The following is a 17605-nucleotide window of genomic DNA, read 5'->3' on the forward strand; positions in this document are numbered from 1 at the left end:
ATGCTTTGCTGCTAAAAGGGCGCTGAGGACGTGAGGCATGATAGCTGGTCGGGCCGCGCCGGGGGGATTCTGTGTGCATCCTCCCTGCAGCTGAAGGAAAAGCATCTTTTGTGCAGAGAGTGAGCCACCATTGTCCTCCTCTGGTGTTTACGTTTGTCTTGAATTTCACCTAGCGCAAAACGCAGCCCCACCAGGCCACAGGATAGGCATTGTTCTGGGCCCGTGCAGGAATGGTAGCCTGCAGTCACCTTCTTTCTGACTGTCGCCATTGTCCCCCCCGCCAACCTCCCTCCCAAAACTTCTTTGTTTTTGCTCCCCACCACAGACAGCTCAGATTGTTGCCTGATGTTGCTTCCTCTCGTCCCATTGTTTCCACGTCTCCTCTTATGTATGACTTTTACTCGTAAGTCGATGTGTGTGTCGGTCGGTTGGAGTGGTTGGAGGGGATGGGAGCGTGGGGAGAGTGAGGGGGGGGGTTAGGGTACACAGAGTGCATGTGAAGTTTTATGGCTAACCACATGTGTTTTTGAATCTCTGAGCTTCCACGTTTTTTTTTCCCAGGGTGAGGGGTTGGGGAGAGTCTGCAGCATGAGGACGAGAGAGAGAGAGAGAGAGAGAGAGAATTAAAGAACCCGGGCTGGGACATGTGGTTCTTGTTTGGGGCGCTGCATGCAGAGCTGGTGAGTCTGGCTTCTCTTTGCCCCCAACCTGCATCTACAATCTAAACATCCCACTGATTATTAAACAATACGGATGCTCTCATGCCCCCTCAATGTGAACTAGAAACGGATAAACACAACAAGATCACAACAAATCAGCCCTCACACTCAGAAAGGCTTCAGTGAAGTACGCACGGACACCTTCTCATATAACAAATCTATCATATTTCCTTTGTAATAGTCGACTCCGGTGTATCTCCAACGTCCTAGATCAGGTTCCTTGTTGGTTGAATGGGAGCATATTAGCCTGATGCCTCTGGGCGCTGTGAACTCACTACAGTACGTAGTAAAGTTAGACTGTAAACCACGTGAACACCAAACCACAGCCCCCCCACCCCGCCATTCTGTTAGATACAAGCAACACCCACATAACGCCAAAGCCCTCTGGGTAATGAGCTGTTTTAGATAACCATTAAAATCATAGTGAATATATTCCTCTCAGCTGCATTTTTCATTTGAAGGTCTTATTGATAACATTTTTATGTAGATTAATATTTAAAAAAAAAAAAAAAAACATCCACAGATCTTTTAGAAAGGTGCTGAATCACTTTTCCCAAAAACAAAATTATAATGATGTTTGGTTCCCACTTCTAACAAGGCTTATGAGCCAATAGTATAACGACGTTGGTATCACATCTCTGTGTCATAAGTTAGTGTGGAAAAAAAACGGATAAATGGCTGAGATTGACGGTACGTCCCTGGCAATGACTTGTTGTGAAGTGAAAGTAATGGAACGGGGGAGGGAGAATGAGACACTATGTGGCTGAATGTTATCAATGTTATCAATAGCACCTTTAATATATCATCTTTAATTGCTGCTATTGATCTATTACTTGACATAGCAACAGGCTGGTTCACGCATTGGATGAAACCTTTGTTCAATATATGCTAATAAATAATTATAAAAATAATAAGTAGATGATGATGATAATGGGGAGGAGGAGTAATCACTATTTACAGTATGTATTTGACAAAAATACTTAACTCAGGGTCTACTTGTTGGCAAAGAGCCACAGTGTTGGAAAACTCTGGAAAAAAAAATAGTTAGTCAGGGGGAAAGATAATATAATATAAGATAAGATAAGATAAGATAAGATAAGATTTTCCTTTATCAGTCCTGCAGTGGAGAAATGTGCAGTGTACAGCAGCAAAGGGGATAGTGCAAAAAACAAGATGCATCAGCTAACACAGTAAAAAAAGAGCCAAACAAAGTGTAACAAAATATGAACCATTTAAATAGACGGAAGTATAAAAATAGGAGCAGTATATACAGTATTGACAATAAACTATTAACAAAATTGCACTTGGAAAATGATATTGCACAGTGAGAATGAATGAATGACTGATTGAATGAAATTCCACCTGAAAAAATCAGGTTATTGTCATTTTTTTGGTGTGTAAATGGTCTACTGGGAGCAGTGCTGGTTTGGTCTACTGGGAGCAGTGCTGGTTGTGGAGTTAAGATATAAAAATATATATATTTCTTGAGTTATTTTTATTTAATCAATTCAAATCAAAACCTAAACAAACATGTTTCTGAGGAAATAAACCTTTCAACCCTGCCTATTTGTGTTGGACTGTGAAGGGTTAAATGATGAATCACTATCAGAACGTTGCTGCCTCTTTGCCATTCTGTTGCTAGGGCAACATCTATGGTTGCTAAGCACTGGCGTGTTCAGGGAGTGGCCTCGGGTGGCACAGGCCACCCCTGAAATCTGATTGGCCACCCCAAGTGCCACCCCAATATCTTAAAATATGATATGCCCAGTCAGAGGCGGGCCACGGCACTGAATGTAAACTGCACTCTTGTTTAGAGTTGCAGTTCCTTCTCAAACCTGAGAGGCAGAGATGCGCTAAAGTAGTATGTAGCCTGCAAAAATAAAGGCGGGAAAAGGAGAAGTTTGAGCAGGTGAACCTACAGGTGAAACACACTGTTTTTCTACAGTTAGACCCGTGTTGCTGCATGTGAGCGGAGTTTTTCAGCTCTAAAGCTCATTGAAACTCATTTGAGGACAACCATGCTAGACAACAGACTAAGCCATTTAGGTTTGCTAAGTATTGAGTCAAGAAGAGCGAGGGCACTCAACATGGATGATTTTATCAAAGTGTTTGCAAGCAAACACAAGAACAGGCAAATTGCACTGTTTTAACCCTCCGTTTTCCTCAGGTCAAGGAAGGAAGAAGGGAGGGAGGAAGGACAGAGGAAGGACAGAGGGAGGACAGAGGGAGGAAAGAAAGAGAGAAGGACAGGAAGAAGGGAGGGAGGAAGGAAGCAAGGAAGGAAGGAACTGTCAAAACAGATTGGGTCTCTTGAATGGTAATACTAGATAATACTAGAGTAACCAACACTGTAGCACATGTAAAGTTTATAATTTGTTTGGTTAAATAATTTGTTCAAAGAGGCGTATGTATTCTAAATATGTTTGCACTTTATAGGCGGAGAGTGACTGTGTTTTTTAATGTGCATTGTTTTCTTATGTTGGCTTTTGGAGTCACAGGTTATTTTGTAGCATTATTACTGTAACAAATCAGTGTTGAAACAAGATTTGTTACAAGTGATGTAAGCTTTTTTTATGCACAGGTAAGCTCTGGTAAGGTCAGCTATCTCTGTTGATAAAATATTCTACACGGTCTGTACCTCCAACCATTTACATTGTTGCACATGTAAAGTTTTGCACAGTTTTGTCAAGTAAATATTTTGCCCAAAGAGTCTTATTTATTTTAATTTTGTTGGCACTTTATAAAGTGACTGTTTTAGAATAAGGATTTTATTTTGTATGTAACCTACTTTGGGAATTTACAAATTATTTTGGCATTATTTAACAGTTCACTTTACAATGTTAAAACAAGATTTGCTGGTATGTGAGGAGGGATGTGACTTTTGTTTATACCTGGGAGTTCAGGTTTCTGTTGCTGAGAATACTACAGTAACTTACTACACTGTGGCACATGTGACAAGTTTTGTCAAGTAAATGATTTGCCCAAACAGGCTTATTTATTGTAATTTTGTTGGCACTTTATACAGAAAGTGCATTGTCTTTTTTGTATGTACTGTATATCATACCTTGGAAGGTTGTTTTGAGGTTAGAATAAAGTATGGTAGTTTTCAATCACATTTGTATGTTGTCTTTTCCTGAATGTTGTGACTAGTAGGTCTATTCTTGCTTGCAGTGTTAGTAAGTGAAGTAGATATGGGTTGTGGAGACAAAAATGGTAAATTAATGCTATGCCAACACCTGGGTGTGGGTGTGTATTTTGTTGTGTGTGTGTGTGTGTGTGTGCGTGCATACGTGAGTGTATATGTCTGTGCGCAGGCGCTCCTGCTCACACTTCATGCCACCCCTGCATAAGTCAGTGCCCCACTGGTGCCACCCCTATTAAAAAATGTCTGGACACGCCTCTGTTGCTAAGGGCAACATCTCTGGTCCAGGATCACTTCCTGTCAGCTACTGCATTAACAAACATTGCAACCGGAAGCACAAAGGGACACATTTACAATGTTGTCAAAGTTTTGAGAGACATTTCAACTAGTTGCTGGCTGTTTGGTGTGGAGAGTTGGTCCTGGGACAAAGATGGACTTTCTGTCATCATCAAAGGGTAAGAAGTGATTTCACATCTAACAGGCTAATATGTTTTTATTCTGGCTGCCACTGTTTTGTTTGTTTTGGTCTAATACTAATATTTATTAACAATATGTCTTGTGGTGGTGGTCTCTGTTCTCTGTCCATGGTTCTGAAGTGTGTGTCTCTAATGGCTGCTTGGCTGTCATGATGTGTACAGGCCTCATGGATGTATTATGGTATGTCTTATGACATGTTGTTGGTTTTGTGTGGTAGATTTGGGGATGACTGTCATGAGTTTTGCACCCCAGCCACCATACACAGCTTGAGTGATGATGTGATTATTTGTAAGGAGGATTTGCATTTTGCTTAAGTAATTATCAGTTTTTTTGTTTTGGTGATAACTCCCTCTCTCCTTTCTGTTTGCTCGTTGCATAGCTAAGGCTGGACTTGCGTTTTACTTTTTTAGTTTCAGAGCTGGAATAGTCATAAGTACACAAATACCCTACACCTCACCTCCATACCATTATTGACACACAGTACACCTGAACTGAATGGACTGAAATGCTGTGCAATATGCTGCCTTCCACTGTGTAATTCTATGAAATATATTAATTATTTAAAAAAAAAAAAAAAATGATCAGAGCTACAAGTTCTTTTAACATGGTCATGGAGCATATATACAGTATATTTGTATTCTGGGGTATCGTTCCAATGCAGAGGGTAGTTTAGTTTATTTATTGACTACACTGAGGGTGTTTTTAATAATTTATTTATTTATTGTGTTGAGTTGAATGTACTATTTATTTTGTAATGTAATTACCTTGTGCCTTTTCTACCTTTTCTTTTCTTAAAGCTGACTCGGTGTAAACTGCTCAGAATTCCAATGTACTTAGGTGCAAATGGCAAATAAAGCTCTTGAATCTTGAATAAGTACCTAATGTAGTACTATAAGAGAGAACACAATAAACTAGGCTGGTAGTTTGCTTTTATCCTCCTGATGAGGTCAGAGGTGTCAAAGGGCCATGGTTTAAGAGCCACGGTTCACTACTGCAGTTAGTGGACCTGTAGATAAGATTTCTAAATGTCAAACTAATGTTTTCAAGGTCAAGAATGAACTTTCTCCTTCAGTTATTTTTATAATTTATAAAAGTAGTGTGACAGTGTGCTAAAAAGCAAACAAAAGATAAAAAAAAACGTTAATAATAATAATGATAATAATAATAATAAATACATTTAATTAAATAATAATATTAAACTTTATTTGAATAAATAAAATAGATAAATAAACATATGTTCATGACCGATATTAGACAATTTAGGTCCATAATCTGGTGGGGTACAAATAAATTCTGAAAATACGTCAAAAACGGTTGCCACCTCTTATAGGATGAATCTGTAGACCCACTTTCTCCAACTGGAAGAAGAACATGATGTCAGTGGGAGTGGAAGGTTTCCAAGATAGAAGTATCCTCCTTCTGGCCAGAAGCAATAGTAAAGCGATCACGTCGGACACAACAGCATTACGGGGGAGTGGGATTCTAGGCACACTGAAAATTGCCAGCAAAGGGCAACCATCAGTTCAACACCACTGCTGGTTCAGCGTCCTCCTAGATTCCCTCTGAATGATGTCATCTCTCCGTCCTCAGCCTCTACCTCGTTGGAAAGAAATAAGAAAGGGAGGAAGGAGACAGAGAGAGTCAGAGAGGGAGGTGAATGTGAGCCGGGGGGGTCCTCGCTCCTGCCGGCCTGCCTGGGAAAGCAACGGGCCTGGCTTCACATCACACACGGCCCGCATCAGCGTACGTGTGAGCAAGCATGTGAGTGCATTGGCTTGCAAGGCAGCGCGTATACTTGTGCGTGACTGGGAGAGCACACAAAGAGAGGAGGATTGTTTCAAAGGAGAGAATTAGAAAGGATAACGGGGAACGTGTTAGAAGGCAGGGAAAAATTCAGGAGAGGGTGTGAGTAAAACATAAATGTGATGAAAGAAGTCATGCAGAGTGTGACTGGATGAAGGCTCCACAGGCGCAGGAGGGAAGAAGCAAAAAAAAAAGGCTAATCGATCGATTACATTAAGGTGAAAGACATACAAAAACCTTGGTGAACAAAACTTTTCAGGGGCAAAGAGGGCAGGGGGGGAGTCATCAGAAGTTGGAATGAGGGAGGGGAGGGAGGAGACGGCTGTGATCCAGATGAAAAGCAAAAAAAAAAAAAGCCAAATGTGGAAAAAGAGCTGCAGTGCTTGCGCGTCCCTGGCTGGGCGTGGGTCAGAGCCGGAGTAAACAAACCCACAGCTTAGCAGCGCGTTTGATCTGTTCAACTACGAAACACTGAGTGGAGTAAACAGAAAAATTAGACTGGGTCAGCTACAGAGGAGGGCTGTGGAGGGCTGTGGAGGGCTGTGTGTGTGTGTGTGTGTGGTAGGTGGGGGAAGTACAGTACATACACACCAAAACATGTTAGATGTTCCAACCCAGAAAGCTAACGGTAGGGTTCTCACAGTGGTCTGTGATGACCACATTTCCGCACCTCAAACTCAGCCTGTCGTCACTTATTTTGAGTTTCAATGAAACGCGGCGCCGTCCAGCAGAGTGGGCTTCTGAATGAGACAGAGATGTTACACGCCGCCTCTGGAAACTCCCTAGAAACATTTAAACTAAACGTTGTCGATCTGAAGAAAAGATAAAGACACATTCAGAAACTGCGTGGCTTATTTCTTGCATAAAATGTTTTCAGAAGCACATTTCGGTTACAACTAGATTCATGATATAAGAGAAGAAAGTTTCCAAACGAGCCGCCATGTTGGTTCCAGTTTTAAAGCTGGGAGCAGCAGCTCACGAGGGAAAGTGGTCATCTAATCAGATGCTTACTGCCTTGTGTCTAGTGGCAGCCCATCAAGCTTCCAATGCTGGGAAGCGAGGCGATAAAAAACGCCCCTGTGGACATGTACCATAATAAGGACTACTTACTACTTAGATCAGTCACTAACCGGACAAAAGGACAGATCACTCAAGATGCTCTGACAATGGCGCTGCTTTAAATGCTGGTGTCATTGAGCATTTAGTTGCCTAAACTTTGAAAAAAATGACTGATGTTTGTCCTACCAATGAGGGTCGCCAGATTACCAAACCATAGATGAAGCAAATGGTAAAGAAAAGGAATCCTTCTTTAAAATAATACAGTTCCCTATTAGCGGGGCAGTTAAGCAAAGCAATTGTGCATTTTGCGATAAAAGCAACAATTTTGGCAGTTGTAGATTTATATGTTACGAACAGATATAGATATCGGGGCGCTGCAAATTTGGCCCCTGAGGGCTGTAAATAGGCGCTTAATATTCCAAAATGTTGCAGAAAACTGATTTTATGCCTTTTGATGATTTCCAATGTGTTCAAGCTGATTAGATCAGATGTCAGAAGATCACAGACATGTTTTCTCACCTCTTTATTTTTTTGAGGGTGCTTTTTAAATGCTTTTAACCTGAGGAAAATGCAAAAGCACAATAAAAGGACCATGGTCACTTCAGGGTCACCATGATAGAATGACAACTCATATGGAACTAGAATGGCAAGATCTTTAGCTGTCCATCGGTGCATTTATCTTTTCATTAGCAGTAAAATTGACAGAGATATTGTAGGATACATTTCTGGGTCGCCAGTAACCCCTCTAAAGCGATACTGAACTTTGGTAGAACTTTGGGTTGTATTGCTAACTAGCCGTGATATATGCCCAACTAAAGGAGAAAATCCTCATCAATTAGTCAGTCGTTGTGTGAGGATCATTTCTCATAATGCTTTGGTATCACGATGATTTTCACAATAATTTAAATCCATAATACTCTCAAGATAAAAGCTGATGTGCAAAACCTGTTAATGGTCCGTTTATCAGCCCTGTGACGCTGAACATCAGAGGCGCGGTGTTACTTTGGTGGACCCCGGCAAACCTTTGAACGCTCGTTATACTCCGCTGAAAAAGAAGCGCGTCAGGCGAAAGAGTCTTAACGGCCAACGCCTTTTGCCTGTTTTTCCAGCCTTGAAGAAGTTAAAATTAGTCCCTTTTTAAAAGGCAGAATTCAAAGCTGGGAGCATGAAAAGGAGGGCAGAATGAAATGTCGGCACTGCAGTGTTAAAAGGGAGATGGGAGATGAGAGATCCTAGTGTCTGACTTTGGTGTGACTTCAAAAGGCTGTGCTTAAAGCGGCAGGCCTTAATGCTGGCCTGATAGCACAACTGTCATGTCTGTGTGACCTCCCACAGCTGGCCAGCCAGGGACACAGGACTCACGCTGTGTGTGTGTGTGTGTGTGTGTGTGTTTGGTGATTTCTTGATGTGTGTGTGTATGAGCTTGTCTGCTTTTTGTACATTTGTGTGTCAGCACTCTTGTGGCTCTTGCTTTGTGTCTTGATGTGATTGTCTGTGTGCCCTTTAATGTTTGTGTTTTGATGTCGGTGTGTGTGTTTGCCTGAGCCGTGACTTTGTGTGTGTGTGTGTGTGTGTGCACAGAGGTTGAAGATCTGAGCCAGGCTCTGCCCTCTCTCGCTATGCACAGGGGCCTTTTTTTCCTTCTTGTTAAGATTCAAACGCTGATAGGCTTTGAACTGCAGCTGTAGACTCTGCAGTCATTTCACCACTTTAGCTCAACTAGCTAAAGTTGCCGTGGCGATGCCTGCCACCCTATCGCTGCTGCCATTACTAACCATCACACCAGCCACATTAACTGCAAAGCAGCGGGCGAAGGCGTGCGCCACCGTTTATTAAAGCAGCCATTTGCCTTTCATGTGGCAAAACAGACAACTGGTCTGAACATGATGTCGCTCGGCTCAACTTTTTCCCTTTGGAGAAATACAGTTGATCTAATGTTTGGCATGTCGTAAACAACCTCCGAAACGGATTGAAGAAAGGTATTCATTTAAACCCTATTAGCCTTTTTGTTGCCAGGCTCTCTGTTGTCAGTCTGTTGGTCGTTCCAGACTGAACTATTGGATGGATTGCCATGAAATTTTATTTACATTTATGTTCCCCAGAGGGTGAACTTTTCATCTAGTGTTCATTATAGAGTGAAACTAGGAAACCTAACGGAATCCATTAAATAACGCTCCAAACTTACGCAAAATTTTAGCGATGAAAAAACGGTATGGCCATTTTCAAAGGGGTCCCTTGACCTCTGACCTCAAGATATGTGAATGTAAATGGGTTCTATGGGTACCCACGAGTCTCCCCTTTACAGACATGCCCACTTTATGATAATCACATGCAGTTTGGGGCAAGTCATAGTCAAGTCAGCACACTGACACACTGACAGCTGTTGTTGCCTGCTGGGCTGCAGTTATGATTTGAGCATATTTTATATGCTAAATGCAGTACCTGTGAGGGTTTCTGGACAATATTTGTCATTGTTTTGTGTTGTTAATTGATTTCCAATAATAAAAATATACATACATTTGCATAAAGCAGCATATTTATCCACTCCAATGTTGATGAGAGTATTAAATACTTGACAAATCTCCCTTTTAAAGGCATTTTGAACACATAAAAAATGTGATTAATCGCGATTAACTGTTTTAATTGATTGACGGCCCTACTAATCGATTCGTCGACAAAATCGTAGAATAAATTAAACTATTGTGTATCCTGTGTGATCCTGTAGTTAAATGATACAGTTCATTTATTCAGTTAATATAGCTATGCTTCCAAACCCTAGATAACCAATACTCAATATGCACACAGTGAAGCTGGCACGCAACCGTCTACAAAGACGCCGTCTGTGTAACAGGTAAAGAACCCCGTTGCGTCCGTGCCTCACGCATTTCTGCCCGTCAGTCTTGTTAAAATGTTCAGGAAAATCTCTGGTTATTACCATCACGGATTATTGACGGATTAATGAGTCTGTTTTTTTTTAACTGTTATCATCTTGCACAGACTTGTCAGTTTATTTTTCTCTCTCTTTCTGTCCCCAATGTTCCTTTTGGTGCGTCTCTCCTTATCTGTCGGAGCTAGCAGGCGAGAAAGGCCGAGCAGTCTCTTTCCTGCTCTTTAAAGTCCAAATGGCAGGATACTGCTGAGAGCTGCCTCTCTTCTGCTGCACCTGTTTGTTCTCATTTCATCTTCTCTCAGGAGAGAGTGCAGACCAGTGCAGATGTTGTGAAAAGACCACTACATACACACAGCTCTGACACACCTTCATGTCCTTTGCACCTTTATGTTCCGCTCACAGAGTGGAGCCCATCAGGGAGTCTTTCTCTGCATATGCATCCCGCCACGTCCGTATCCTTGATTTCTGTTTTGAACCGCGCCGAAGAGAGGGCCTGAATGTGCCTATCAGTTGATCAAATAAAAAATTTCCAGTGGTCACCTCCCCGGCTCCTGACTGCGTGTCCGCTCGGCTGACAGCGGGAGAGCGAGGGAAACATCGGGAGACGCTTCTGTCACACCCCGACCTCCGCTTTGATGAGTCACATCAAACGATGTCCATATCTAAACGTCATCCTCAAAGGAAAAAAACTGGGGGAGGTGTGTATGTGTGTGGAAGATACACCAGAAGAAAGAGAAGGAAAAACAGCTCATAAAGACATATAAACAGGCTTCTTTGTTTTACTGGGTTTGAGCTGTTGATAAGGTTTGCTTATTCAAAAGTGCCAGATGCGAGGATCGCAGTTTACTTTAAACTTCTGGTGTGTTTGGGATTGTGTGTTTTTGTCGAGATGCAAGTTGCCAGGCAGAGATAATAGACTTCTAAAGGGATATTAAGTCTTGGAAGTCTCTCGCCAGGCTATTCACGGGCAGAGATTTAGCCGCTATCTTCGCTATTGTGGCGAATTTGCATCTCAGGCACTGGAGCAACTGTTTCTGCAGTTTAGGGTTTATTCCAAGCTGTCATGTGCTTGCAAGGAGCCTGTGATGATAGCACGCCACAGAGAGCAAAAACGAAACATCAAAGAGCGATAGACTGATGGTGTTACCTAACTGGATTTGAATTTGATCTACTATTCCACATATTCATATTCCACTTCCTGTTACCTCGCAGCTGCCGCCGTTATTATCAGTTTTGTGGCTTTTGTTGATGATTCTCTCTTTGCTGCTTCTCTTATTTTCCTCCATTGTTTTGTCCTCTGGCTCTTCCTGGCGTCGTGTTGAAACTAACAGCTGCCAATAAAGAGGCTTTCTCCTGTGATGAAGATTTAATGTGCTTGTCACACGGCGCAAATGGCATATGTTTGCCCCGTTGTTACTGTCTCGATATTCAGCCAGAGAGAAGGTAGGAGGCGTGCATTTATTCATCATTTCCTAGAGACTCTGGTGTCAGGAGCAAATTAACAAATATAGTTAGGTGAATCCTCCCAGCCCTAGTTCCTATCTTCTGATTCAATACTGTCACGATATACTTCTAGGGACTTTTACTTTGGAAAATATCTAAATTAATGCATTAAAATGTTGATTTTCAGCATGTACAGTATGTAGTCAGAGATGTCCTGAAGTCAAATATATCAGTCATTATCAGGCATTATACATTTCCCTCACAAATTAGTGGTATTTTCTTTTTAATTTATAAGGAACATGTAATGTTTTATACTCCTGGTGAATATAATCCAATCAATCTTATTTCCCTATATGTATTTTGTATATATAGTTCCCTTTGTTACCACCTTATTTTGAAAACTGGACGTAGTCACACGTGTATACGTCTTCTGCTAACTCCGCCAAGGTCGTCGGTAGCTCTCCCGTCAGCTCCGTTCTCTTTATCCATCCATGTTCAGCTCCATCTGGGCCGTTTAAATACATTTTTAAGTCGCAATACATAAGTGAATAGTTTTTCCCATCCCTGTTAGGAACCAAGTTGGAAATGTTTCAGGGTTGTTTTTGTGTGCTGCTGTTTTTGAACATATCCTCCACTCAAGGCGCTTCTTTACTTCTCAGCTTTCTCACTTTTTTTCTTTTCTGCTGGGCTTTTGTTAAACTCCAGCCGGTTTCATTCTTATTGTGCCCAAAGAATGGCGAAGCATGTGTTTGTTTTAGACGCCTCCACCACTTTAAAAAAAAAAAAGTGGGTTAAAGAATTAAGTGCGCACAGATCAGGCAATCTCACCCTCCGTCTTTTTTTATTACAACTTTTCTGAAGGCCACTCCGAGGTCTCCGTTTAATTGAACATGGAGCACTTTCTGAAACAAAAATGGGCCTCATCCTGCTTTACCGTCTGCTAGAAGGGGCTTTAATAGCGTGGCTCCAAGGAAGAGAGGAGGGGGAGAGGACTGAGTCATACAGAGATGTGAGGCTTTACGTCTTTGTTCATCTCTTTCAGAGAGGGAAAAGAGAGGAGGATTGTGCATTGAAGATGAGGAAGAAAGATGCCGCTGCTGGTGCACATTAAAAAAAAACAGAGTGTGTTGTGACATGTAGTTTAAGTATATATTTATGTGTCCATGTGTCTGCCTGCATGTATGTAATTTCTACTCCATTCGTGCCACCCTCCTGTGTCGTTCTGATGAAAGTGATCAGGCATCCTGCGCCAGCACGGGGCCCGTCCCGCTCATTAAAAATGCTAATGTCTCCCGCCGGGTCTTTGATGCGGGACCCAGGCGCACAAAGCCAGCCAAGGTTACCAAGGGCCTGTGTAATCCTTTATTCGGGGCCCGATGCAGGGAGACGCCCAGCTGAGAGCCCTGACAGTCACAATCAATCATGTCAGGGACGCGTCACACAGGTCTGCTGACCCCCTGCAACACGCTCTGCTTTAATTAGCTAGCGGAGAAGATGCACACAGGAGCGTACTGCACACACACACACACATACGTGAAGTAACATAACAGTGAATGTATTACATCCTCCTGCTTCTCAAGTGGCTTCTGATAGGCATCAGGCTGTGGATCTCTCGAGCCAGGGCTCAACACTAACTTTTAAAAGTGGAGCCATCTATGCTCTCACCAAAGCCACCAGACTCCACTGAAAAAATATGTAATTTTACCTCGCAGAACACGGGTTCTTTGTCAGCTGAATCAGTTTGCACATTCGTTTGTGATGTTGACGTGTTAGTCGAATAATTTGCTTTCAGAATTTGCAGTCAGAACCGGAAGCAGCACGTGCGTTGTCTCTGTTTAAGAGACAACGCACGTGCTGCTTCCGGCTCTGACTGTAACAGCAATATTTAAATATCCCTAATGTAAAAAAATATCAAAAATGTATTTATTTTGGGGTGCACGTTGTGCTTTTTGCTGCCCTTATTTTTTTATTTTGTGAAAAAGTGGTTGCTGCTGATGGCAACCAAAGGGCCAGGAATTGGTCGCCAATTTCTCAGAATGGTTGCCAGTGGCAACCTGGCAACCCTTACTGTTGAGCCCTGCAAGCTGTCTGTTGTGTGCGACTTAATTACTGTAACATACATTAATATAGTGTGTGTGTGTGTGTGTGTGTGTGTGTGTGTGTGAGAGAGTCTTTGCCACGATCATTTCTTGTGAGCTTCTGATCACTTTTTTCTCCTGACAGCAAAGCAATGAAGCTTAAAAGACCGTGTGTGTGTATGTGTGTGTGTGTATGTGTGTGTGCGTGTGTGTGTGTGTGTATGGGGTAGGAGGAGAGCAGAGGATTGAGTTGGGGGTTGTTTTGAAGTTTGCTTGACATCATGTTAACAAAGCTCGCTTAAACCCTCGATGGAAGGAAGGCTGGGCAAGAGCTGTGATGATGGTGTGTGTGTGTGTGTGTGTGTGTGTGTGTGCGTGCGTGTGTGTGTGTGTGTGTGTTGGACATGCTAAGGTCTCGTCTGACTCGGAACAACTACACGTAGCGATGGCTCCCCGCCAGTGCTCACCCCCATAATCTAGCTTTCAACACAGCATCACACTTTAATTTTGATTGAAGAGAATATTGCAAAATGTATTTTTGATATAAAATTCAGTTTTATTTCAGATTACTGCATCTTGTGCATGAATATTTACCACCATGGAGGACACTGACGTCATGTCTTTAGTATTGTATCTGGAAATTTGCAAATTTTGACATCTTAGGAGGAGTTTATTTTCTACATTTTCAGACTGATTGTTACAGGATGCAAACTCCGCTCATCATGAACATCTGGTGCGCTGCTTGCCAATCAACCTTTTCAACTTCACACCCCAACTTGCTGTGTGTTACATAAAGAAGTGGTTTCCACCCTGCGGTTGGACCCCCACATAGGATCACTATATGATTAACAGGATAGAAACGCAGAAAAAAACATATCTCTGCTGCACAAGATTTTTTCAGACTTTGTCGAATTTTTGTGAATTTGTCAATTACTTTATCGATTGACCTCTTCAGACCTCTAAAAAGTATTCAAATGAAACAATTAAAAAACGCTCTGTGGTTGAAGTGGTCACAACTGATAGAAACGTGCATATGTGCAGCCTGGCTGACGTTCCCATACAACAAAACTGCACTGTCAATTACGTTTCAAGGGAAACCTATTATCTCCTGGATTACATTTGTTTTTGACTTATGACAAATAGATTTCCAATAATAGTACGTCCGTAGCTTAAAGATAGGGTCGACGATGTTGGAAAGCTAGCATAATCTGAAAGTAGTACCGCCTCACGAGCTCCGTCTAAACCTCCTTCCATGGCAACGCCCCCCCACACACACATGCACGAGCACCGCCGCATTGTAACTACTTCACAGACACAGAGCGGAGAGAGGACCTCAACTCAACAACGCTACTTCATGACATGTGACCGCGGCAGTGCTACTGCAGGGCTGAGTTTTCTCTTCCATTCGCCAGTAAATTGCGGCGGCGACGCGCTTTGAGTTCAGGCTGGTGCACGCCAAGGGTAGAGTACGAGCAGGGAGGCATCTGATTGGTTCTTTCCAAGCGGACCGCGAGGCAGTGATTGGTAGACATCGTCAACCCTGCCTTTAAATAAAGTAACAAGCATACTTATTTTGAGCCAAACCATGATGTGTTACTAAACCTAAACAAGTAGTGTTGATGCAGATTTATTTTATTAAAAATATGAATAAAAAAAAAAGGGGGGGTGACTGTAGCTCAGTGGGTTCAGCGGGTCATCAGTTAAACCAAAGGATGGCGGTTCGATCCTTGGTTCCTAGTGTCTGCATGTCGAAGTGGCCTTGAGTGAGACACTGAACCCCAAGTTGCTCCCCGCGTGCTTTACAGCAGCTCACTGCTCCTAAAATGCTTAAGATGGGTTAAATGCAGAGGTCAAATTTCAAGTATGTACCTGTATGTATGTATGTATGTATGTATGTATGTATGTATGTATACGATTCTAGTAAAGTTTAAGGTTTAAGTTTTGTTTTGTTTCAATTTACAACGTTAATCACAGTTTAACACTGCAACCGTAATCCGGGAGGAGATACATTTCCCTCGAAACATAATTGAGAATGAAGTTTAATTGTATGGGATAGTGATTTTGTAGGAAACAGGGTTGATATGTGACAAGGGGTGAATATCCCTTTGTGTTTTAAGAGAAAAAGATTGGGAAACAATGATATAAAGGATGCTGTACTTCCAACACTGGACATCTGTGACATCCTGTTATGCAGAATTGTCCAATATGAACATCAGTCTCAGGATGAAATGTACAAAAAATATAACACCAGTTTAATAAAAAAATATATATAATGTGAAAAATATATTTAAAATGTGGTGTCTAGTCAGACATTTCCTAAACATCCATTCAGTTTTCAGAGATATTGTGAACAGGAATGCTGATATTATTTCACATATTTGCTCACACCGGTTACATAGTATCTGCAGAGCACACGGTCTGAATACTATTTGCCGTTTTATGTAGTGTATTTACATACTTTAAGTGGCTGATATTAGGATTCAGTGCAGGCAGGCTGATGTAGAGCTTCCCTCAGGAGCAGAGTTACTTTGCTCTTTGTAACAAACTTCAGAATCCGCTGCACACACAGTCGGCTCCACTCCAAACAATACCTGAGCATACCTTCTTTTCCTGCTGTCACGCTCTGCTTTTATTCTGTGTATTCTTGGCTTCCCCAGCCCTGAGCGCTTGGCACAAAGCTTCTGTGTGTGGCCTCATCATCATCATCCACTGTACTCAAAAATAGAGTGCTGCTCTCACTTCAGAGCGGGGCAGACTCTTGTTTGCTCTGAGTCCTGACAGCGGAGCGCTGTGGTTGGAAGGTGGCTCAAAGGAGACAGTGCAGACCAAGTGTGTGTGTGTGTGTGTGTGTGTGTGTGTGTTTTTCCAGTCTTGATGAGAGCAGGTGCCTGCTGGAATGAATGTGATTCGTTTCTGGGAGGGAGCACGGAGGCGATCAGTTTGGCATGAAACAACCTGTTACATCTCTTCTTCCTCCTCCTCCTCCTCCTCCTCCTCTTCCTCCTCCTCCTCCTTCACCTTCTCTGGTGCCACACGTCAAGGGGAGGCAGGAATGCAGGAAAGGGGAAACAACAACAGAGAATGTCCTTCTCCCTGGAGCTATCTGGCAGGGTTGGATTACAAGCTGAACACGCACAAATGCGAGCGCACACACACACAATTCTTTGTAGTGAATCTACCTCTCGTCTCACCTTTGCCCATTCCTGGTGGCTGAAATGTGAGAATAGACCGGCTCGAGGGCTTGGCTCAGGTTGGGGCTTGGCACAACCTCCACCATTTAAAAAATCTACAATTTCTTAAGCCTTTAAGGAAGCACACATTCTGCTCTCAGCTTTCTAAAGTCTTGATAGAGGTGAGAATAACAAAGATCACAGTAATCACCCAGACAGATGCTCATAAGTAAACAGGAACGGCAGAGCAGTGGCATACTTGCCAACCCTCACGATTTCTCCCAGTTTATTCCTTTTCGTTATCTTAACCTGTTTCTGCAACTGACCAGTGTTTTTAATCACTACTGTTTCCACCCGGACGACAACCCTGCCACACCAACTGATGTTTCTTGGTGGAATAGAGCAGTCTATGCTTGCACAGTTTGAGCTCATGTTTAAGGTTCGTTCGACACAGCGTGCAGCGCCCAAAGTTGAGCTTTGCTCGATGCAGCGAAAAGCCGTCGTGGCGTGGCGCAAGCCGTTAGAAATAATGGGTTTCAGAGCGCATTGGGGCCGTTGTGTCTGAACGGGCCTTCAGTGAGTGAGAGACGGAGAGAGAAATGGAGAGTACTAAGAGAAAGAAATACTCAAGCAGGAGCAAAAATAAATAAAACGGATGAATATTAGTTTGTGCCAGAGATTCACACGACAAGTTCACACCAATTATTCAGTTTTCTTTCCTGGGAGTTAAAGGTAAAATCAGAAGTTTAACATAAAAATGCTGTTGCAGTGTACTTATTATTTTGTTATTTCCACTCTTTTAAAGTCACCAGAATGCAGGAAAC

This window comes from Sebastes umbrosus, chromosome 14 (genome assembly GCF_015220745.1).
Source record: "Sebastes umbrosus isolate fSebUmb1 chromosome 14, fSebUmb1.pri, whole genome shotgun sequence".
In the NCBI taxonomy this organism is placed as follows: Eukaryota; Metazoa; Chordata; class Actinopteri; order Perciformes; family Sebastidae; genus Sebastes; species Sebastes umbrosus.